General features: G+C 37.2%; 1 protein-coding gene across 3 annotated transcripts in view; it reads left to right on the forward strand.

Annotated features, from left to right (window-relative positions):
- Positions 1–25,743, forward strand: part of fzd3a (frizzled class receptor 3a) — a 62,205-nt gene that overhangs the window by 22,950 nt on the left and 13,512 nt on the right. The window lies entirely within an intron of this gene.

The raw sequence follows: 25,743 nt of genomic DNA on the forward strand, positions 1-25,743 counted from the left end.
CGCAGCTTCACACAGTTTGGTTTTAAATATACGACGCTAAATATTTTAGTAGCAAACTACCCTTAAAAGGTGTCTTACCTAACTTTAGTCCCAATATTTTTAACTCTAAGCAGAATGTAGGCCAGTTGATCTTTAGTCTTTAGTCTACTGTTGAGGATTAACAAAAGTATTATTACTTTTTTATAGATGGAAAAAACATTGGGGTGCTACATTAAATAATGCAATAACAAATACATTAAACTGTGTAGATATTTGTGTGTCATTGAATCTAATTGATAACTCATCCTAAAGTTAATAATGATTTATAAAAAATGGGATTCTGCTGAAAAGTCATAACTCATCTACAGTCTGATTGTACAACATACTATAGTATGAAGTTTTTATGCCATTTTGGACGACATACTATACTGTGACATTTTTATACCATTTAGGGTAACACCCTCTCCTATTTTTCTATGCCATTTTCGATGACACACTATGTTTTCGTGCCATTTTTTATTTCATACTATTTCACACTGTGATATTTTTATGCCATTTTGAGCAACATATTATAGTATGACTTTTTTCATGTCATTTTGGACTACATACCATACCATGATATTTTTATTCAGTTTTGGACAATGTACCATACTATGATGTTTTATATCATTTTGGAGGACGCCTATAATATGACTCTTTTTATCCAGTTTTGACGACATATTAAACTATGATGTTTTATGCCATTTCAGACAACAGACTATATTATGACGTTTTTATCCCATTTCGGACAACATACTATGATGTGTCTCGACATATACTATGTAGTTTTCAGCTGTTTATTGGACATGTCATAATTTGACATTTTTCAGTTGTTTTTTTCCACATGCCATATTGTGGTGTTTTGGGTCATTTTTGCAACATTCTATGCGGTTTTATGATGTTTTTGGCTGTTTTTGCAATATCCTTTGCTATGGCGTGTCTTGGCAAGCTACTTAATGCAGTTAAATCTGGTTCTCAGCAGTTTTTTGGACATATGTTAACATTTTTGCGATGCATCTTTAGTGGGTTTTTCAACATGCGATTTTATAGTGTTTTTTGGCATTTTTGCTCGATTCTATGCCATGGCGTGTCTCTGCACGCTATTCTACGTGGTTTAATATGGTTTTCAGCAGTTTTTGGACATGTCATATTTTGACATTTTTGCCATAAGAGAACCTTGCATGTTTGGTCGATTTTTCAATATGTGATTTTATGATGTTTTTGGCTGGTTTTGCATTTTCCTTTGCTATAGCGTGCCTCGGTATGCTATTTTGTGTGTATTACTGTGGTTTGAGGCAGTTTTTGGGTCATGCCTTATTTTGACATTTTTGCCATACTATAGCCTTGCCTTTTCGCTAATTTTTTCAGCGTGTGTATTTATGGTGTTTTTGGCCGTTTTTGCATTTTCCTTTGCTATAGCGTGCCTCGGTATGCTATTTTATGCTGTTTTGACGTGTTTCTGCTGTTTTTGGGACATGTCATATTTTGCCATTTTTGCCATACTATAGCCTTGCCTTTTCGCTAATTTTTTCAACGTGCGTATTTATGGTGTTTTTGGCCATTTTTGCAACGTGCTATGCTATGGCGTTTCTTGGCGCGCTATTTTATGCTGTTTTGACGTGTTTCTGCTGTTTTTGAGACATGTCATATTTTGACATTTTTGCCATACTATAGCCTTGCCTTTTTGCAAATTTTTTCAGCGTGTGTATTTATGGTGTTTTTGGCCCTTTTTGCAACGTGCTATGCTATGGCGTGTCTTGGCGCAGAATTTTATGCTGTTTTGAGATGTTTTCAGCTATTTTTGGGACATGTCATATTTTGACATTTTTGCCATACTATAGCCTTGCCTTTTCGCTCATATTTTCAACGTGCGTATTTATGGTCTTTTTGGCCGTTTTTGCAACGTTCTATGCTATGGTGTGTCTTGGAGGGCTATTTTATGCTGTTTTGAGGTATTTTCAACTGTTTTTGGGACATGTCATATTTTGACATGTTTGCCATACTATAGCCTTGCCTTTTGGCTAATTTTTTCAATATGCATACTTATGGTGTTGTTTACCATTTTTGCAACATTCTACGCTATGGGGTGTTTTGGCGAGCTATTTTAAGTTGTTTTGAGGTATTTTCAACTGTTTTTGGGACATGTCATATTTTGACATTTTTGCCATACTATAGCCTTGCCTTTTCGCTCATATTTTCAACGGGTGTATTTATGGTGTTTTTGGCCGTTTTTGCAACATTGTATGCTATAGCGTGTCTTGGCGCGCTATTTTATGCTGTTTTGAGGTGTTTTCTGCTGTTTTTGGGACATGTCATATTTTGACATTTTTGCCATACTATAGCCTTGCCTTTTCGCTCATATATTCAACGTGTGTATTTATGGTCTGTTTGGCCGTTTTTCCAACATCCTATGCTATGGTTTGTCTTGGAGCGCTATTTTATGGTGTTTTGAGGTGTTTTCAGCTGTTTTTGGGACATGTCATATTTTGACATTTTTGCCATACTATAGCCTTGCCTTTTCGCTAATTTTTTCAAGGTGCGTATTTATGGTCTTTTTGGGGACGTTTTTGTATCATTCTATGCTATGGCGTTTCGAGGTGCGCTATTTTATAGTGTTTTGAGGTGTTTTCAGCTGTTTTTGGGACATGTCATATTTTGACATTTTTGCCATACTATAGCCTTGCCTTTTCGCTCATATTTTCAACGTGTGTATTTATGGTGTTTTTGGCCGTTTTTGCAACGTGCTATGCTATGGCGTGTTTTGGCGCACTATTTTATGCTGTTTTGACGTGTTTCTGCTGTTTTTGGGACATGTCATATTTTGACATTTTTGCCATACTATAGCCTTGCCTTTTCGCTAATTTTTTCAGCGTGTGTATTTATGGTGTTTTTGGCCGTTTTTGCAACATTGTATGCTATGGCGGGTCTTGGCGCGGAAGTTTATGCTGTTTTGAGGTGTTTTCAGTTGTTTTTGCGACGTGTCATATTTTGACATTTTTGCCATACTATAGCCTTGCCTTTTCGCTCATATTTTCAACATGCATATTTATGGTCTTTTACCATTTTGCAACGTTCTATGCTATGGCGTGTTTTGGTGCGCTATTTTATGCTGTTTTGAGGTATTTTCAACTGTTTTTGGGACATGTCATATTTTGACATTTTTGCCATACTATAGCCTTGCCTTTTCGCTATTTTTTTCAACATGTGTATTTATGGTGTTTTTGGCCGTTTTTGCAACATTGTATGTTATGGCGTTTCTTGGCGCGTTATTTTATGCTGTTTTGAGGTGTTTTCAGCTGTTTTTGGAACATGTCATATTTTGACATTTTTGCCATACTATAGCCTTGCCTTTTCGCTCATATATTCAACGTGTGTATTTATGGTCTGTTTGGCCGTTTTTCCAACATCCTATGCTATGGTTTGTCTTGGAGCGCTATTTTATGGTGTTTTGAGGTGTTTTCAGCTGTTTTTGGGACATGTCATATTTTGACATTTTTGCCATACTATAGCCTTGCCTTTTCGCTAATTTTTTCAGCGTGTGTATTTATGGTGTTTTTGGCCGTTTTTGCAACGTGCTATGCTATGGCGTGTTTTGGCGCACTATTTTATGCTGTTTTGACGTGTTTCTGCTGTTTTTGGGACATGTCATATTTTGACATTTTTGCCATACTATAGCCTTGCCTTTTCGCTCATATTTTCAACATGCATATTTATGGTCTTTTTGGCCGTTTTTGCAACGTTCTATGCTATGGCGTGTTTTGGTGCGCTATTTTATGCTGTTTTGAGGTATTTTCAACTGTTTTTGGGACATGTCATATTTTGACATTTTTGCCATACTATAGCCTTGCCTTTTCGCTCATTTTTTCACGACGCATATTTTTGGTGTTTTTGGCCGTTTTTGCAACATTGTATGTTATGGCGTTTCTTGGCGCGTTATTTTATGCTGTTTTGAGGTGTTTTCAGCTGTTTTTGGGACATGTCATATTTTGCCATACTATAGCCTTGCCTTTTCACTCATATTTTCAACGTGTGTATTTATGGTCTTTTTGGCCGTTTTTGCAACATTCTATGCTATGGCGTGTTTTGGCGTGCTATTTTATGCTGTTTTGAGGTGTTTTCAGCTGTTTTTGGGACATGTCATATTTTGACATTTTTGCCATACTATAGCCTTGCCTTTTCGCTCATATTTTCAACGTGTGTATTTATGGTGTTTTGGGACGTTTTTGCAACGTGCTATGCTATGGCGTGTCTTGGCGCGCTATTTTATGCTGTTTTGAGGTGTTTTCTGCTGTTTTTGGGACATGTCTAATTTTGACATGTTTGCCATACTATAGCCTTGCCTTTTCGCTAATTTTTTCAATATGCAAATTTATGGTGTTGTTTACCGTTTTTGCAACATTCTATGCTATGGGGTGTTTTGGCGAGCTATTTTAAGTTGTTTTGAGGTATTTTCAACTGTTTTTGGGACATGTCATATTTTGACATTTTTGCCATACTATAGCCTTGCCTTTTCGCTAATTTTTTCAGCGTGTGTATTTATGGTGTTTTTGGCCGTTTTTGCAACGTGCTATGCTATGGCGTGTTTTGGCGCACTATTTTATACTGTTTTGACGTGTTTCTGCTGTTTTTGGGACATGTCATATTTTGACATTTTTGCCATATTTTGCCTTTTCGCTCATATTTTCAACGTGTGTATTTATGGTGTTTTTGACCGTTTTTGCAACGTGCTATGCTATGGCGTGTCTTGGCGCGCTATTTTATGGTGTTTTGAGGTGTTTTCTGCTGTTTTTGGGACATGTCATATTTTGACATTTTTGCCACACTATAGCCTTGCCTTTTCGCTCATATTTTCAACGTGCGTATTTATGGTGTTTTTAGCCGTTTTTGCAACATTCTATGCTATGGCGTGTGTTGGTGTGCTATTTTATGCTGTTTTGAGGTGTTTTCAGCTGTTTTTGGGACATGTCATATTTTGACATTTTTGCCATACTATAGCCTTGCCTTTTCGCTCATATTTTCAACGTGTGTATTTATGGTCTTTTTGGCTGTTTTTGCAACATTCTATGCTATGGCGTGTTTTGGCGCGCTATTTTATGCTGTTTTGAGGTGTTTTCAGCTGTTTTTGGGACATGTCATATTTTGACATTTTTGCCATACTATTGCCTTGCCTTTTCGCTCATATTTTCAACATGTGTATTTATGGTGTTTTTGGCCGTTTTTGCAACATTCTATGCTATGGTGTCTTGGCCGCTTATTTTATGCTGTTTTGAAGTGTTTTCTGCTGTTTTTGGGACATGTCTAATTTTGACATGTTTGCCATACTATAGCCTTGCCTTATCGCTAATTTTTGCAATATGCATATTTATGGTGTTGTTTACCGTTTTTGCAACATTCTATGCTATGGGGTGTTTTGGCTGCTATTTTATGTTGTTTTGAGGTATTTTCAACTGTTTTTGGGACATGTCATATTTTGACATTTTGCCATACTATAGCCTTGCCTTTCGCTCATATTTTCAACGTGTGTATTTTTGGTGTTTTTGGCCATTTTTGCAACATTGTATGTTATGGCGTTTCTTGGCGCGTTATTTTATGCTGTTTTGAGGTGTTTTCAGCTGTTTTTGGAACATGTCATATTTTGACATTTTTGCCATATTTTGCCTTTTCGCTCATATTTTCAACGTGTGTATTTATGGTGTTTTGGGACGTTTTTGCAACGTGCTATGCTATGGCGGGTCTTGGCGCGGAAGTTTATGCTGTTTTGAGGTGTTTTCAGTTGTTTTTGCGACCTGTCATATTTTGACATTTTTGCCATACTATAGCCTTGCCTTTTTGCTCATATTTTCAACGTGTGTATTTATGGTGTTTTGGGACGTTTTTGCAACATTCTATGCTATGGTGTTTCTTGGCGCTATTTTATGCTATTCTAAGGTATTTTCAGCTGTTTTTGGGACATGTCATATTTTGACATTTTGCCATACTATAGCCTTGCCTTTTCGCTCATTTTTTCAGCGTGTGTATTTATGGTGTTTTTGGCCGTTTTTGCAACGTTCTATGCTATGGCGTGTTTTGGCGCGCTATTTTATGCTGTTTTGAGGTGTTTCTGCTGTTTTTGGGACATGTCATATTTTGACATTTTTGCCATACTATAGCCTTGCCTTTTCGCTAATTTTTTCAGCGTGTGTATTTATGGTGTTTTTGGCCGTTTTTGCAACATTCTATGCTATGGCGGGTCTTGGCGCGGAAGTTTATGCTGTTTTGAGGTGTTTTCAGTTGTTTTTGCGACGTGTCATATTTTGACATTTTTGCCATACTATAGCCTTGCCTTTTCGCTCATATTTTCAACATGCATATTTATGGTCTTTTTGGCCGTTTTTGCAACGTTCTATGCTATGGCGTGTTTTGGTGCGCTATTTTATGCTGTTTTGAGGTATTTTCAACTGTTTTTGGGACATGTCATATTTTGACATTTTTGCCATACTATAGCCTTGCCTTTTCGCTCATATTTTCAACGACGCATATTTATGGTGTTTTTGGCCGTTTTGCAACATTGTATGTTATGGCGTTTCTTGGTAGCGCTATTTTATGCTGTTTTGAGGTGTTTTCAGCTGTTTTTGGGACATGTCATATTTTGACATTTTGCCATACTATAGCCTTGCCTTTTTGCTCATATTTTCAGCGTGTATTTATGGTGTTTTGGGACTTTTGCAACATTGTATGTTATGGCGTTTTTTGGCGCTATTTTATGCTGTTTTTAGGTTTTTTCAGCTGTTTTTGGGACATGTCATATTTTGACATTTTTGCCATACTATAGCCTTGCCATTTCGCTCATATTTTCAACGTGTGTATTTATGGTGTTTTTAGCCGTTTTTGCAACGTTCTATGCTATGGCGTGTGTTGGCGTGCTATTTTATGCTGTTTTGAGGTGTTTTCAGCTGTTTTTGGGACATGTCATATTTTGACATTTTTGCCATACTATAGCCTTGCCTTTTCGCTCATATTTTCAACGTGCGTATTTATGGTGTTTTGGGACGCTTTTGCAACGTTGTATGCTATGGCGTGTCTTGGCGCTATTTTATGCTGTTTTGAGGTGTTTTCAGCTGTTTTTGGGACATGTCTAATTTTGACATTTTTGCCATACTATAGCCTTGCCTTTTCGCTAATTTTTTCAATATGCATATTTATGGTGTTGTTTACCGTTTTTGCAACATTCTATGCTATGGGGTGTTTTGGCGAGCTATTTTAAGTTGTTTTGAGGTATTTTCAACTGTTTTTGGGACATGTCATATTTTGACATTTTTGCCATACTATAGCCTTGCCTTTTCGCTATTTTTTTCAGCATGTGTATTTATGGTGTTTTTGGCCGTTTTGCAACATTCTATGCTTTGGCGTGTTTTGGCGCACTATTTTATACTGTTTTGACGTGTTTCTGCTGTTTTTTGGACATGTCATATTTTGACATTTTTGTCATACTATAGCCTTGCCTTTTCGCTCATATTTTCAACGTGTGTATTTATGGTGTTTTTGACCGTTTTTGCAACGTGCTATGCTATGGCGTGTCTTGGCGCGCTATTTTATGGTGTTTTGAGGTGTTTTCTGCTGTTTTTGGGACATGTCATATTTTGACATTTTTGCCATACTATAGCCTTGCCTTTTCGCTCATATTTTCAACGTGCGTATTTATGGTGTTTTTGGCCGTTTTTGCAACATGCTATGCTATATGGCGTGTCCTGGCACTCTATTTTATGCTGTTTTGAGGTGTTTTCAGCTGTTTTTGGGACATGTCATATTTTGACATTTTTGCCATACTATAGCCTTGCCTTTTCGCTCATATTTTCAACGTGCGTATTTATGGTGTTTTGGGGCTGTTTTGCAACATTCTATGCTATGGCGTGTTTTGGCGCGCTATTTTATGCTGTTTTGAGGTGTTTTCAGCTGTTTTTGGGACATGTCATATTTTGACATTTTTGCCATACTATTGCCTTGCCTTTTCGCTCATATTTTCAACATGTGTATTTATGGTGTTTTTGGCCGTTTTTGCAACGTGCTATGCTATGGCGTGTCTTGGCGCGCTATTTTATGCTGTTTTGAGGTGTTTTCTGCTGTTTTTGGGACATGTCTAATTTTGACATGTTTGCCATACTATAGCCTTGCCTTTTCGCTAATTTTTTCAATATGCATATTTATGGTGTTGTTTACCGTTTTTGCAACATTCTATGCTATGGGGTGTTTTGGCGAGCTATTTTAAGTTGTTTTGAGGTATTTTCAACTGTTTTTGGGACATGTCATATTTTGACATTTTTGCCATACTATAGCCTTGCCTTTTCGCTTCATATTTTCAACGTGTATTTTTGGTGTTTTTGGCCATTTTGCAACATTGTATGTTATATGCGTTTCTTGCCGTTATTTTATGCTGTTTTGAGGTGTTTTCAGCTGTTTTTGGGACATGTCATATTTTGACATTTTTGCCATACTATAGCCTTGCCTTTTCGCTCAATATTTTCAACGCAGTGTATTTATGGTGTTTTTGGCCGTTTTTGCAACGTGCTATGCTATGGCGGGTCTTGGCGCGGAAGTTTATGCTGTTTTGAGGTGTTTTCAGTTGTTTTTGCGACGTGTCATATTTTGACTTTTTTGCCATACTATAGCCTTGCCTTTTTGCTCATATTTTCAACGTGTGTATTTATGGTGTTTTGGGACGTTTTTGCAACATTCTATGCTATGGCGTTTCTTGGCGCGCTATTTTACGCTATTCTAAGGTATTTTCAGCTGTTTTTGGGACATGTCATATTTTGACATTTTTGCCATACTATAGCCTTGCCTTTTCGCTCATTTTTTCAGCGTGTGTATTTATGGTGTTTTTATCGCTTTTTGCAACGTATATGCTATGGCGTGTTTTGGCGACTATTTTATGCTGTTTTGAGGTATTTTCTGCTGTTTTTGGGACATGTCATATTTTGACATTTTTGCCATACTATAGCCTTGCCTTTTCGCTAATTTTTTCAGCGTGTGTATTTATGGTGTTTTTGGCCGTTTTTGCAACATTCTATGCTATGGCGGGTCTTGGCGCGGAAGTTTATGCTGTTTTGAGGTGTTTTCAGTTGTTTTTGCGACGTGTCATATTTTGACATTTTTGCCATACTATAGCCTTGCCTTTTCGCTCATATTTTCAACATGCATATTTATGGTCTTTTTGGCCGTTTTTGCAACGTTCTATGCTATGGCGTGTTTTGGTGCGCTATTTTATGCTGTTTTGAGGTATTTTCAACTGTTTTTGGGACATGTCATATTTTGACATTTTTGCCATACTATAGCCTTGCCTTTTCGCTCATTTTTTCACGACGCATATTTTTGGTGTTTTTGGCCGTTTTTGCAACATTGTATGTTATGGCGTTTCTTGGCGCGTTATTTTATGCTGTTTTGAGGTGTTTTCAGCTGTTTTTGGAACATGTCATATTTTGACATTTTTGCCATACTATAGCCTTGCCTTTTCGCTCATATTTTCAACGACGTGTATTTATGGTGTTTTTGGACGCTTTTTGCAACATTGTATGTTATGGCGTTTCTTGGCGCGTTATTTTATGCTGTTTTGAGGTGTTTTCAGCTGTTTTTGGGACATGTCATATTTTGACATTTTTGCCATACTATAGCCTTGCCTTTTCACTCATATTTTCAACGTGTGTATTTATGGTCTTTTTGGCCGTTTTTGCAACATTCTATGCTATGGCGTGTTTTGGCGTGCTATTTTATGCTGTTTTGAGGTGTTTTCAGCTGTTTTTGGGACATGTCATATTTTGACATTTTTGCCATACTATAGCCTTGCCTTTTCGCTCATATTTTCAACGTGCGTATTTATGGTGTTTTGGGACGTTTTTGCAACGTGCTATGCTATGGCGTGTCTTGGCGCGCTATTTTATGCTGTTTTGAGGTGTTTTCTGCTGTTTTTGGGACATGTCTAATTTTGACATGTTTGCCATACTATAGCCTTGCCTTTTCGCTAATTTTTTCAATATGCATATTTATGGTGTTGTTTACCGTTTTTGCAACATTCTATGCTATGGGGTGTTTTGGCCGCTATTTTATGCTGTTTTGAGGTATTTTCAACTGTTTTTGGGACATGTCATATTTTGACATTTTTGCCATACTATAGCCTTGCCTTTTCGCTTAATTTTTCAGCGTGTGTATTTATGGTGTTTTGGGTCGTTTTGCAACATTGTATGCTATGGCGTGTTTTGGCGCTATTTTATGCTGTTTTGAGGTGTTTCAGCTGTTTTTGGGACATGTCATATTTTGACATTTTTGCCATACTATTTTGCCTTTTCGCTCATATTTTCAACGTGTGTATTTATGGTGTTTTTGACCGTTTTTGCAACGTGCTATGCTATGGCGTGTCTTGGCGCGCTATTTTATGCTGTTTTGAGGTGTTTTCAGCTGTTTTTGGGACATGTCATATTTTGACATTTTTGCCATACTATAGCCTTGCCTTTTTGCTCATATTTTCAACGTGTGTATTTATGGTGTTTTGGGACGTTTTTGCAACATTCTATGCTATGGCGTGTCTTGGCACTCTATTTTACGCTGTTTTGAGGTGTTTTCAGCTGTTTTTGGGACATGTCATATTTTGACATTTTTGCCATACTATAGCCTTGCCTTTTCGCTCATATTTTCAACGTGTATTTATGGTGTTTTTGGCTGTTTTTGCAACATTCTATGCTATGGCGTTGTTTTATGGCCGCTTATTTTATGCTGTTTTGAGGTGTTTTCAGCTGTTTTTGGGACATGTCATATTTTGACATTTTTGCCATACTATTGCCTTGCCTTTTCGCTCATATTTTCAACATGTGTATTTATGGTGTTTTTGGCCGTTTTTGCAACATTCTATGCTATGGCGTCTTTAGCTTATTTTATGCTGTTTTGAGGTGTTTTCTGCTGTTTTTGGGACATGTCTACTTTTGACATGTTTGCCATACTATAGCCTTGCCTTTTTGCTCATTTTTTCAATATGCATATTTATGGTGTTGTTTACCGTTTTTGCAACATTCTATGCTATGGGGTGTTTTGGCGAGCTATTTTAAGTTGTTTTGAGGTATTTTCAACTGTTTTTGGGACATGTCATATTTTGACATTTTTGCCATACTATAGCCTTGCCTTTTCGCTCATATTTTCAACGTGTGTATTTTTGGTGTTTTTGGCCGTTTTTGCAACATTGTATGTTATGGCGTTTCTTGGCGCGTTATTTTATGCTGTTTTGAGGTGTTTTCAGCTGTTTTTGGGACATGTCATATTTTGACATTTTTGCCATACTATAGCCTTGCCTTTTCGCTCATTTTTTCACGACGCATATTTTTGGTGTTTTTGGCCGTTTTTGCAACATTGTATGTTATGGCGTTTCTTGGCGCGTTATTTTATGCTGTTTTGAGGTGTTTTCAGCTGTTTTTGGGACATGTCATATTTTGACATTTTTGCCATACTATAGCCTTGCCTTTTCACTCATATTTTCAACGTGTGTATTTATGGTGTTTTTAGCCGTTTTTGCAACGTTCTATGCTATGGCGTGTGTTGGCGTGCTATTTTATGCTGTTTTGAGGTGTTTTCAGCTGTTTTTGGGACATGTCATATTTTGACATTTTTGCCATACTATAGCCTTGCCTTTTCGCTCATATTTTCAACGTGCGTATTTATGGTGTTTTTGGCCATTTTTGCAACGTGCTATGCTATGGCGTGTCTTGGCGCGCTATTTTATGCTGTTTTGAGGTGTTTTCTGCTGTTTTTGGGACATGTCTAATTTTGACATGTTTGCCATACTATAGCCTTGCCTTTTCGCTAATTTTTTCAATATGCATATTTATGGTGTTGTTTACCGTTTTTGCAACATTCTATGCTATGGGGTGTTTTGGCGAGCTATTTTAAGTTGTTTTGAGGTATTTTCAACTGTTTTTGGGACATGTCATATTTTGACATTTTTGCCATACTATAGCCTTGCCTTTTCGCTAATTTTTTCAGCGTGTGTATTTATGGTGTTTTTGGCCGTTTTTGCAACGTGCTATGCTATGGCGTGTTTTGGCGCACTATTTTATACTGTTTTGACGTGTTTCTGCTGTTTTTGGGACATGTCATATTTTGACATTTTTGCCATACTATAGCCTTGCCTTTTTGCTCATATTTTCAACGTGTGTATTTATGGTGTTTTTGGACGTTTTTGCAACATTGTATGCTATGGCGTTTCTTGGCGCGCTATTTTATGCTGTTTTGAGGTGTTTTCTGCTGTTTTTGGGACATGTCATATTTTGACATTTTTGCCATACTATAGCCTTGCCTTTTCGCTCATATTTTCAACGTGCGTATTTATGGTGTTTTTGGCCGTTTTTGCAACGTGCTATGCTATGGCGTGTCTTGGCACTCTATTTAACGCTGTTTTGAGGTGTTTTCAGCTGTTTTTGGGACATGTCATATTTTGACATTTTTGCCATACTATAGCCTTGCCTTTTCGCTCATATTTTCAACGTGTGTATTCATGTTTTTTTTGGCTGTTTTTGCAACATTCTATGCTATGGCGTGTGTTATCGTGCTATTTTATGCTGTTTTGAGGTGTTTTCACCTGTTTTTGGGACATGTCATATTTTGACATTTTTGCCATACTATTGCCTTGCCTTTTCGCTCATATTTTCAACATGTGTATTTATGGTGTTTTTGGCCGTTTTTGCAACGTGCTATGCTATGGCGTGTCTTGGCGCGCTATTTTATGCTGTTTTGAGGTGTTTTCTGCTGTTTTTGGGACATGTCTAATTTTGACATGTTTGCCATACTATAGCCTTGCCTTTTCGCTAATTTTTTCAATATGCATATTTATGGTGTTGTTTACCGTTTTTGCAACATTCTATGCTATGGGGTGTTTTGGCGAGCTATTTTAAGTTGTTTTGAGGTATTTTCAACTGTTTTTGGGACATGTCATATTTTGACATTTTTGCCATACTATAGCCTTGCCTTTTCGCTCATATTTTCAACGTGTGTATTTTTGGTGTTTTTGGCCATTTTTGCAACATTGTATGTTATGGCGTTTCTTGGCGCGTTATTTTATGCTGTTTTGAGGTGTTTTCAGCTGTTTTTGGAACATGTCATATTTTGACATTTTTGCCATACTATAGCCTTGCCTTTTCGCTCATTTTTTCAACGTGTGTATTTTTGGTGTTTTTGGCCGTTTTTGCAACATTGTATGCTATGGCGTGTCTTATGCCGCTATTTTATGCTGTTTTGAGGTGTTTTCAGCTGTTTTTGGGACATGTCATATTTTGACATTTTTGCCATACTATAGCCTTGCCTTTTCGCTCATATTTTCAACGTGTGTATTTATGGTGTTTTGGGACGTTTTTGCAACGTGCTATGCTATGGCGGGTCTTGGCGCGGAAGTTTATGCTGTTTTGAGGTGTTTTCAGTTGTTTTTGCGACGTGTCATATTTTGACTTTTTTGCCATGCTATAGCCTTGCCTTTTTGCTCATATTTTCAACGTGTGTATTTATGGTGTTTTGGGACGTTTTTGCAACATTCTATGCTATGGCGTTTCTTGGCGCGCTATTTTACGCTATTCTAAGGTATTTTCAGCTGTTTTTGGGACATGTCATATTTTGACATTTTTGCCATACTATAGCCTTGCCTTTTTGCTCATATTTTCAACGTGTGTATTTATGGTGTTTTGGGACGTTTTTGCAACATTCTATGCTATGGCGTGTTTTGGCGCGCTATTTTATGCTGTTTTGAGGTATTTTCAGCTGTTTTTGGGACATGTCATATTTTGACATTTTTGCCATACTATAGCCTTGCCTTTTCGCTCATATTTTCAACGCGTGTATTCATGGTTTTTTGGCCGCTTTTGCAACATTCTATGCTATGGTGTTTCTTGGCGCGCTATTTCATGCTGTTTTGAGGTGTTTTCAGCTATTTTTGGGACATGTCATATTTTGACATTTTTGCCATACTATAGCCTTGCCTTTTTGCTCATATTTTCAACGTGCGTATTTATGGTGTTTTGGGACGTTTTTGCAACATTCTATGCTATGGTGTCTCTTGGCACGCTATTTTATGCTATTCTAAGGTATTTTCAGCTGTTTTTGGGACATGTCATATTTTGACATTTTTGCCATACTATAGCCTTGCCTTTTCGCTAATTTTTTCAATATGCATATTTATGGTGTTGTTTACCGTTTTTGCAACATTCTATGCTATGGGTGTTTTGTAGCTATTTTAAGTTGTTTTGAGGTATTTTCAACTGTTTTTGGGACATGTCATATTTTGACATTTTTGCCATACTATAGCCTTGCCTTTTCGCTCATAATTTCAACGTGTGTATTTATGGTGTTTTGGGACGTTTTTGCAACATTCTATGCTATGGTGTTTCTTGGCGCGCTATTTTATGCTATTCTAAGGTATTTTCAGCTGTTTTTGGGATTTTTGCCATACTATAGCCTTGCCTTTTTGCTCATATTTTCAACGTGTGTATTTATGGTGTTTTTAGCCGTTTTTGCAACGTTCTATGCTATGGCGTTTCTTGGCGCGCTATTTTACGCTATTCTAAGGTATTTTCAGCTGTTTTTGGGACATGTCATATTTTGACATTTTTGCCATACTATAGCCTTGCCTTTTCGCTAATTTTTTCAACGTGCGTATTCATGGTGTTTTGGGATGTTTTTGCAACATTGTATGCTATAGTGTGTTTTGGCGCGCTATTTTATGCTATTCTAAGGTGTTTTCAGCTGTTTTTGGGACATGTCATATTTTGACATTTTTGCCATACTATAGCCTTGCCTTTTCGCTCATATTTTCAACGTGTGTATTTTTGGTGTTTTTGACCGTTTTTGCAATGTGCTATGCTATGGCGTGTCTTGGCGCGCTATTTTACGCTGTTTTGAGGTGTTTTCTGCTGTTTTTGGAACATGTCCAATTTTGACATTTTTGCCATACTATAGCCTTGCCTTTTCGCTCATATTTTCAACGTGCGTATTTATGGTGTTTTGGGACGTTTTTGCAACATTCTATGCTATGGTGTTTCTTGGCGCGCTATTTTATGCTATTCTAAGGTATTTTCAGCTGTTTTTTGGACATGTCATATTTTGACATTTTTGCCATACTATAGCCTTGCCTTTTCGCTCATATTTTCAACGTGCGTATTTATGGTGTTTTGGGACGTTTTTGCAACATTCTATGCTATGGTGTCTCTTGGCACGCTATTTTATGCTATTCTAAGGTATTTTCAGCTGTTTTTGGGACATGTCATATTTTGACATTTTTGCCATACTATAGCCTTGCCTTTTCGCTAACTTTTTCAACGTGCGTATTCATGGTGTTTTGGGATGTTTTTGCAACATTGTATGCTATAGCGTGTTTAGCGCGCTATTTTATGCTATTCTAAGGTGTTTTCAGCTGTTTTTGGGACATGTCATATTTTGACATTTTTGCCATACTATAGCCTTGCCTTTTCGCTAATTTTTTCAACGTGTGTATTTATGGTGTTTTGGGACGTTTTTGCAACATTCTATGCTATGGCGTGTTTTGGCGCGCTATTTTATGCTGTTTTGAGGTATTTTCAGCTGTTTTTGGGACATGTCATATTTTGACATTTTTGCCATACTATAGCCTTGCCTTTTCGCTCATTTTTTCAACGTGCGTATTCATGGTGTTTTGGGATGCTTTTGCAACATTGTATGCTATAGTGTGTTTTGGCGCGCTATTTTATGCGATTCTAAGGTGTTTTCAGCTGTTTTTGGGACATGTCATATTTTGACATTTTTGCCATACTATAGCCTTTCCTTTTCGCTCATATTTTCAACGCGTGTATTCATGGTTTTTTTTGGCCGTTTTTGCAACATTCTATGCTATGGCGTTTCTTGGCGCGCTATTTCATGCTGTTTTGAGGTGTTTTCAGCTATTTTTGGGACATGTCATATTTTGACATTTTTGCCATACTATAGCCTTGCCTTTTCGCTCATATTTTCAACGCGTGTATTTATGGTGTTTTGGGACGTTTTTGCAACATTCTATGCTATGGTGTCTCTTGGCGCGCTATTTTATGCTATTCTAAGGTATTTTCAGCTGTTTTTGGGACATGTCATATTTTGACATTTTTGCCATACTATAGCCTTGCCTTTTCGCTAATTTTTTCAACGTGCGTATTCATGGTGTTTTGGGATGTTTTTGCAACATTGTATGCTATAGCGTGTTTAGCGCGCTATTTTATGCTATTCTAAGGTGTTTTCAGCTGTTTTTGGGACATGTCATATTTTGACATTTTTGCCATACTATAGCCTTGCCTTTTTGCTCATATTTTCAACGTGTGTATTTATGGTGTTTTGGGCCGTTTTTGCAACATTGTATGCTATAGCGTGTTTTGGCGCGCTATTTTATGCTGTTTTGAGGTATTTTCAGCTGTTTTTGGGACATGTCATATTTTGACATTTTTGCCATACTATAGCCTTGCCTTTTCGCTAATATTTTCAACGTGTGTATTTATGGTGTTTTGGGACGTTTTTGCAACATTCTATGCTATGGCGTTTCTTGGCGCGCTATTTTATGCTATTCTAAGGTGTTTTCAGCTGTTTTTGGGACATGTCATATTTTGACATTTTTGCCATACTATAGCCTTGCCTTTTCGCTAATTTTTTCAACGTGTGTATTTATGGTGTTTTGGGACGTTTTTGCAACATTCTATGCTATGGCGTTTCTTGGCGCGCTATTTTATGCCGTTTTGAGGTGTTTTCAGCTGTTTTTGGGACATGTCATATTTTGACATTTTTGCCATACTATAGCCTTGCCTTTTTGCTCATATTTTCAACGTGCGTATTTATGGTGTTTTGGGACGTTTTTGCAACATTCTATGCTATGGCGTTTCTTGGCGCGCTATTTTACGCTATTCTAAGGTATTTTCAGCTGTTTTTGGGACATGTCATATTTTGACATTTTTGCCATACTATAGCCTTGCCTTTTCGCTAATTTTTTCAACATGTGTATTTATGGTGTTTTGGGACGTTTTTGCAACATTCTATGCTATGGCGTGTTTTGGCGCGCTATTTTATGCTATTCTAAGGTGTTTTCAGCTGTTTTTGGGACATGTCATATTTTGACATTTTTGCCATACTATAGCCTTGACTTTTCGCTAATTTTTTCAACGTGCGTATTCATGGTGTTTTGGGACGTTTTTGCAACATTCTATGCTATGGCATGTTTTACGCCGCTTATTTTATGCTGTTTTGAGGTATTTTCAGCTGTTTTTGGGACCTGTCATATTTTGACATTTTGCCATACTATAGCCTTGCCTTTTCGCTTAATTTTTTCAACGTGTATTTATGGTGTTTTGGGACGCTTTTTGCAAAATTGTATGCTATGGCGTTTTTTGCCGCGCTATTTTATGCCGTTTTGAGGTGTTTTCAGCTGTTTTTGGGACATGTCATATTTTGACATTTTTGCCATACTATAGCCTTGCCTTTTCGCTAATTTTTTCAACGTGTGTATTTATGGTGTTTTGGGACGTTTTTGCAACATTGTATGCTATGGCGTTTCTTGGCGCGCTATTTTATGCTATTCTAAGGTGTTTTCAGCTGTTTTTGGGACATGTCATATTTTGACATTTTTGCCATACTATAGCCTTGCCTTTTCGCTAATATTTTCAACGTGCATATTTATGGTGTTTTTAGCCGTTTTTGCAACATTCTATGCTATGGCGTTTCTTGGCGCGCTATTTTATGCTGTTTTGAGGTATTTTCAGCTGTTTTTGGGACATGTCATATTTTGACATTTTTGCCATACTATAGCCTTGCCTTTTCGCTCATATTTTCAACGCGTGTATTTATGGTGTTCTGGGACGTTTTTGCAACATTGTATGCTACAGCGTGTTTTGGCGCGCTATTTTATGCTGTTTTGAGGTATTTTCAGCTGTTTTTGGGACCTGTCATATTTTGACATTTTTGCCATACTATAGCTTTGCCTTTTCGCTAATTTTTTCAACGTGCGTATTCATGGTGTTTTGGGACGTTTTTGCAACATTGTATGCTATAGCGTGTTTTGGCGCGCTATTTTATGCTGTTTTGAGGTATTTTCAGCTGTTTTTGGGACATGTCATATTTTGACATTTTTGCCATACTATAGCCTTGCCTTTTTGCTCATATTTTCAACGTGTGTATTTATGGTGTTTTGGGACGTTTTTGCAACATTGTATGCTACGGCGTTTCTTGGCGCGCTATTTTATGCTATTCTAAGGTGTTTTCAGCTGTTTTTGGGACATGTCATATTTTGACATTTTTGCCATACTATAGCCTTGCCTTTTCGCTAATATTTTCAACGTGCATATTTATGGTGTTTTTAGCCGTTTTTGCAACATTCTATGCTATGGCGTTTCTTGGCGCGCTATTTTATGCCGTTTTGAGGTGTTTTCAGCTGTTTTTGGGACCTGTCATATTTTGACATTTTTGCCATACTATAGCCTTGCCTTTTCGCTCATATTTTCAACGCGTGTATTTATGGTGTTTTGGGCCGTTTTTGCAACATTGTATGCTATGGCGTTTCTTGGCGCGCTATTTTATGCTGTTTTGAGGTGTTTTCACCTGTTTTTGGGACCTGTCATATTTTGACATTTTTGCCATACTATAGCCTTGCCTTTTCGCTAATTTTTTCAACGTGCGTATTTATGGAGTTTTGGGACGTTTTTACAACATTGTATGCTATGGCATTTCTTGGCGCGCTATTTAATGCTGTTTTGAGGTATTTTCAGCTGTTTTTGGGACATGTCATATTTTGACATTTTTGCCATACTATAGCCTTGCCTTTTTGCTCATATTTTCAACGCGTGTATTTATGGTGTTTTGGGCCGTTTTTGCAACATTGTATGCTATGGCGTTTCTTGGCGCGCTATTTTATGCTATTCTAAGGTGTTTTCAGCTGTTTTTGGGACATGTCATATTTTGACATTTTTGCCATACTATAGCCTTGCCTTTTCGCTAATATTTTCAACGTGCGTATTTATGGTGTTTTGGGACGTTTTTGCAACATTCTATGCTATGGCGTTTCTTGGCGCGCTATTTTATGCTGTTTTGAGGTATTTTCAGCTGTTTTTGGGACATGTCATATTTTGACATTTTTGCCATACTATAGCCTTGCCTTTTCGCTAATTTTTTCAACGTGCGTATTTATGGTGTTTTGGGACGTTTTTACAACATTGTATGCTATGGCGTTTCTTGGCGCGCTATTTCATGCTGTTTTGAGGTGTTTTCAGCTATTTTTGGGACATGTCATATTTTGACATTTTTGCCATACTATAGCCTTGCCTTTTCGCTCATATTTTCAACGTGCGTATTTATGGTGTTTTGGGACGTTTTTGCAACATTCTATGCTATGGTGTTTCTTGGCGCGCTATTTTATGCTATTCTAAGGTATTTTCAGCTGTTTTTGGGACATGTCATATTTTGACATTTTTGCCATACTATAGCCTTGCCTTTTCGCTAATTTTTTCAACGTGCGTATTCATGGTGTTTTGGGATGTTTTTGCAACATTGTATGCTATAGTGTATTTTGGCGCGCTATTTTATGCTATTCTAAGGTATTCTCAGCTGTTTTTGGGACATGTCATATTTTGACATTTTTGCCATACTATAGCCTTGCCTTTTTGCTCATATTTTCAACGTGTGTATTTATGGTGTTTTATGCGTTTTGCAACATTGTATGCTATAGCGTGTTTTGGCGCTTATTTTATGCTGTTTTGAGTTATTTTCTGCTGTTTTTGGGACATGTCATATTTTGACATTTTTGCCATACTATAGCCTTGCCTTTTTGCTCATATTTTCAACGCATGTATTTATGGTGTCTTTGGGATCGTTTTGCAACATTCTATGCTATGGTGTTTCTTGGCGCGCTATTTTATGCTATTCTGAGGTGTTTTCAGCTGTTTTTGGGACATGTCATATTTTGACATTTTTGCCATACTATAGCCTTGCCTTTTTGCTCATATTTTCAACGCGTGTATTTATGGTGTTTTGGGCCGTTTTTGCAACATTGTATGCTATGGCGTGTTTTGGCGCGCTATTTTATGCTGTTTTGAGGTATTTTCAGCTGTTTTTGGGACATGTCATATTTTGACATTTTTGCCATACTATAGCCTTGCCTTTTCGCTAATTTTTTCAACGTGCGTATTCATGGTGTTTTGGGATGTTTTTGCAACATTGTATGCTATAGCGTGTTTTGGCGCGCTATTTTATGCTATTCTAAGGTGTTTTCAGCTGTTTTTGGGACATGTCATATTTTGACATTTTTGCCATACTATAGCCTTGCCTTTTTGCTCATATTTTCAACGCGTGTATTCATGGTTTTTTTGGCCGTTTTTGCAACATTCTATGCTATGGCGTTTCTTGGCGCGCTATTTTATGCCGTTTTGAGGTATTTTCAGCTGTTTTTGGGACATGTCATATTTTGACATTTTTGCCATACTATAGCCTTGCCTTTTTGCTCATATTTTCAACGTGTGTATTTATGGTGTTTTGGGACGTTTTTGCAACATTGTATGCTATAGCGTGTTTTGGCGCGCTATTTTATGCTATTCTAAGGTGTTTTCAGCTGTTTTTGGGACATGTCATATTTTGACATTTTTGCCATACTATAGCCTTGCCTTTTCGCTAATATTTTCAACGTGCATATTTATGGTGTTTTTAGCCGTTTTTGCAACATTCTATGCTATGGCGTTTCTTGGCGCGCTATTTTATGCTGTTTTGAGGTATTTTCAGCTGTTTTTGGGACATGTCATATTTTGACATTTTTGCCATACTATAGCCTTGCCTTTTCGCTAATTTTTTCAACGTGCGTATTCATGGTGTTTTGGGATGTTTTTGCAACATTGTATGCTATAGCGTGTTTTGGCGCGCTATTTTATGCTATTCTAAGGTGTTTTCAGCTGTTTTTGGGACATGTCATATTTTGACATTTTTGCCACACTATAGCCTTGCCTTTTCGCTCATATTTTCAACGTGCGTATTTATGGTGTTTTTAGCCGTTTTTGCAACATTCTATGCTATGGCGTGTGTTGGTGTGCTATTTTATGCTGTTTTGAGGTGTTTTCAGCTATTTTTGGGACATGTCATATTTTGACATTTTTGCCATACTATAGCCTTGCCTTTTTGCTCATATTTTCAACGTGTGTATTTATGGTGTTTTGGGACGTTTTTGCAACATTGTATGCTATGGCGTTTCTTGGCGCGCTATTTTATGCTATTCTAAGGTGTTTTCAGCTGTTTTTGGGACATGTCATATTTTGACATTTTTGCCATACTATAGCCTTGCCTTTTTGCTCATATTTTCAACGCGTGTATTCATGGTTTTTTTGGCCGTTTTTGCAATATTCTATGCTATGGCGTTTCTTGGCGCGCTATTTTATGCCGTTTTGAGGTACTTTCAGCTGTTTTTGGGACATGTCATATTTTGACATTTTTGCCATACTATAGCCTTGCCTTTTCGCTCATATTTTCAACGCGTGTATTTATGGTGTTCTGGGACGTTTTTGCAACATTGTATGCTACAGCGTGTTTTGGCGCGCTATTTTATGCCGTTTTGAGGTGTTTTCAGCTGTTTTTGGGACCTGTCATATTTTGACATTTTTGCCATACTATAGCTTTGCCTTTTCGCTAATTTTTTCAACGTGCGTATTCATGGTGTTTTGGGACGTTTTTGCAACATTGTATGCTATAGCGTGTTTTGGCGCGCTATTTTATGCTGTTTTGAGGTATTTTCAGCTGTTTTTGGGACATGTCATATTTTGACATTTTTGCCATACTATAGCCTTGCCTTTTTGCTCATATTTTCAACGTGTGTATTTATGGTGTTTTGGGACGTTTTTGCAACATTGTATGCTATGGCGTTTCTTGGCGCGCTATTTTATGCTATTCTAAGGTGTTTTCAGCTGTTTTTGGGACATGTCATATTTTGACATTTTTGCCATACTATAGCCTTGCCTTTTCGCTAATATTTTCAACGTGCATATTTATGGTGTTTTTAGCCGTTTTTGCAACATTCTATGCTATGGCGTTTCTTGGCGCGCTATTTTATGCCGTTTTGAGGTGTTTTCAGCTGTTTTTGGGACCTGTCATATTTTGACATTTTTGCCATACTATAGCTTTGCCTTTTCGCTAATTTTTTCAACGTGCGTATTTATGGTGTTTTGGGACGTTTTTGCAACATTGTATGCTATAGCGTGTTTTGGCGCGCTATTTTATGCTATTCTAAGGTGTTTTCAGCTGTTTTTGGGACATGTCATATTTTGACATTTTTGCCATACTATAGCCTTGCCTTTTTGCTCATATTTTCAACGTGTGTATTTATGGTGTTTTGGGATGTTTTTGCAACATTGTATGCTATGGCATTTCTTGGCGCGCTATTTCATGCTGTTTTGAGGTATTTTCAGCTGTTTTTTGGACATGTCATATTTTGACATTTTTGTCATACTATAGCCTTGCCTTTTCGCTCATATTTTCAACGTGCATATTTATGGTGTTTTGGGATGTTTTTGCAACATTGTATGCTATGGCATTTCTTGGCGCGCTATTTCATGCTGTTTTGAGGTATTTTCAGCTGTTTTTTGGACATGTCATATTTTGACATTTTTGCCATACTATAGCCTTGCCTTTTTGCTCATATTTTCAACGCGTGTATTTATGGTGTTTTGGGCCGTTTTTGCAACATTGTATGCTATGGCGTTTCTTGGCGCGCTATTTTATGCTGTTTTGAGGTGTTTTCAGCTGTTTTTGGGACCTGTCATATTTTGACATTTTTGCCATACTATAGCCTTGCCTTTTCGCTAATTTTTTCAACGTGCGTATTTATGGAGTTTTGGGACGTTTTTACAACATTGTATGCTATGGCATTTCTTGGCGCGCTATTTAATGCTGTTTTGAGGTATTTTCAGCTGTTTTTGGGACATGTCATATTTTGACATTTTTGCCATACTATAGCCTTGCCTTTTTGCTCATATTTTCAACGCGTGTATTTATGGTGTTTTGGGCCGTTTTTGCAACATTGTATGCTATGGCGTTTCTTGGCCATTATTTTATGCTATTCTAAGGTGTTTTCAGCTGTTTTTGGGACATGTCATATTTTGACATTTTTGCCATACTATAGCCTTGCCTTTTCGCTAATATTTTCAACGTGCATATTTATGGTGTTTTTAGCCGTTTTTGCAACATCCTATGCTATGGCGTTTCTTGGCGCGCTATTTTATGCTGTTTTGAGGTATTTTCAGCTGTTTTTGGGACATGTCATATTTTGACATTTTTGCCATACTATAGCCTTGCCTTTTTGCTCATATTTTCAACGTGTGTATTTATGGTGTTTTTGGCCGTTTTTGCAACATTGTATGCTATGGCGTTTCTTGGCGCGCTATTTTATGCTATTCTAAGGTATTTTCAGCTGTTTTTGGGACATGTCATATTTTGACATTTTTGCCATACTATAGCCTTGCCTTTTCGCTAATTTTTTCAACGTGCGTATTCATGGTGTTTTGGGATGTTTTTGCAACATTGTATGCTATAGCGTATTTTGGCGCGCTATTTTATGCTATTCTAAGGTGTTTTCAGCTGTTTTTGGGACATGTCATATTTTGACATTTTTGCCATACTATAGCCTTGCCTTTTCGCTAATTTTTTCAACGTGCGTATTCATGGTGTTTTGGGATGTTTTTGCAACATTGTCTGCTATAGCGTGTTTTACGCCGCTTATTTTATGCTATTCTAAGGTGTTTTCAGCTGTTTTTGGGACATGTCATATTTTGACATTTTTGCCATACTATAGCCTTGCCTTTTTGCTCATATTTTCAACGTGTGTATTTATGGTGTTTTGGGCCGTTTTTGCAACATTGTATGCTATAGCGTGTTTTGGCGCGCTATTTTATGCTGTTTTGAGGTATTTTCAGCTGTTTTTGGGACATGTCATATTTTGACATTTTTGCCATACTATAGCCTTGCCTTTTTGCTCATATTTTCAACGTGCGTATTTATGGTGTTTTGGGACGTTTTTGCAACATTCTATGCTATGGTGTTTCTTGGCGCGCTATTTTATGATATTCTAAGGTGTTTTCAGCTGTTTTTGGGACATGTCATATTTTGACATTTTTGCCATACTATAGCCTTGCCTTTTTGCTCATATTTTCAACGTGTATTTATGGTGTTTTAATGCGTTTTGCAACATTCTATGCTATGGCGTTTCTTGGCGCGCTATTTTATGCTGTTTTGAGGTATTTTCAGCTGTTTTTGGGACATGTCATATTTTGACATTTTTGCCATACTATAGCCTTGCCTTTTCGCTAATTTTTTCAACGTGCGTATTCATGGTGTTTTGGGATGTTTTTGCAACATTGTATGCTATAGCGTGTTTAGCGCGCTATTTTATGCTATTCTAAGGTGTTTTCAGCTGTTTTTGGGACATGTCATATTTTGACATTTTTGCCATACTATAGCCTTGCCTTTTTGCTCATATTTTCAACGCGTGTATTCATGGTTCTTTTGGCCGTTTTTGCAACATTCTATGCTATGGCGTTTCTTGGCGCGCTATTTTATGCTGTTTTGAGGTATTTTCAGCTGTTTTTGGGACATGTCATATTTTGACATTTTTGCCATACTATAGCCTTGCCTTTTCGCTCATATTTTAAACGCGTGTATTTATGGTGTTCTGGGACGTTTTTGCAACATTGTATGCTACAGCGTGTTTTGGCGCGCTATTTTATGCCGTTTTGAGGTGTTTTCAGCTGTTTTTGGGACCTGTCATATTTTGACATTTTTGCCATACTATAGCCTTGCCTTTTCGCTAATTTTTTCAACGTGCGTATTCATGGTGTTTTGGGATGTTTTTGCAACATTGTATGCTATAGCGTGTTTTGGCGCGCTATTTTATGCTATTCTAAGGTGTTTTCAGCTGTTTTTGGGACATGTCATATTTTGACATTTTTGCCATACTATAGCCTTGCCTTTTTGCTCATATTTTCAACGCGTGTATTCATGGTTCTTTTGGCCGTTTTTGCAACATTCTATGCTATGGCGTTTCTTGGCGCGCTATTTTATGCCGTTTTGAGGTATTTTCAGCTGTTTTTGGGACATGTCATATTTTGACATTTTTGCCATACTATAGCCTTGCCTTTTCGCTCATATTTTAAACGTGTGTATTTATGGTGTTCTGGGACGTTTTTGCAACATTGTATGCTACAGCGTGTTTTTGTCGCGCTATTTTATGCTGTTTTGAGGTGTTTTCAGCTGTTTTTGGGACCTGTCATATTTTGACATTTTTGCCATACTATAGCCTTGCCTTTTCGCTAATTTTTTCAACGTGCGTATTCATGGTGTTTTGGGACGTTTTTGCAACATTGTATGCTATAGCGTGTTTTGGCGCGCTATTTTATGCTGTTTTGAGGTATTTTCAGCTGTTTTTGGGACATGTCATATTTTGACATTTTTGCCATACTATAGCCTTGCCTTTTTGCTCATATTTTCAACGTGTGTATTTATGGTGTTTTGGGACGTTTTTGCAACATTGTATGCTATGGCGTTTCTTGGCGCGCTATTTTATGCTATTCTAAGGTGTTTTCAGCTGTTTTTGGGACATGTCATATTTTGACATTTTTGCCATACTATAGCCTTGCCTTTTTGCTCATATTTTCAACGTGTGTATTTATGGTGTTTTGGGACGTTTTTGCAACATTCTATGCTATGGTGTTTCTT

Source organism: Plectropomus leopardus, chromosome 16, assembly GCF_026936395.1.
Source record: "Plectropomus leopardus strain MGB_pleo_1.0 chromosome 16, ASM2693639v1, whole genome shotgun sequence".
Lineage (NCBI taxonomy): Eukaryota > Metazoa > Chordata > Actinopteri > Perciformes > Serranidae > Plectropomus > Plectropomus leopardus.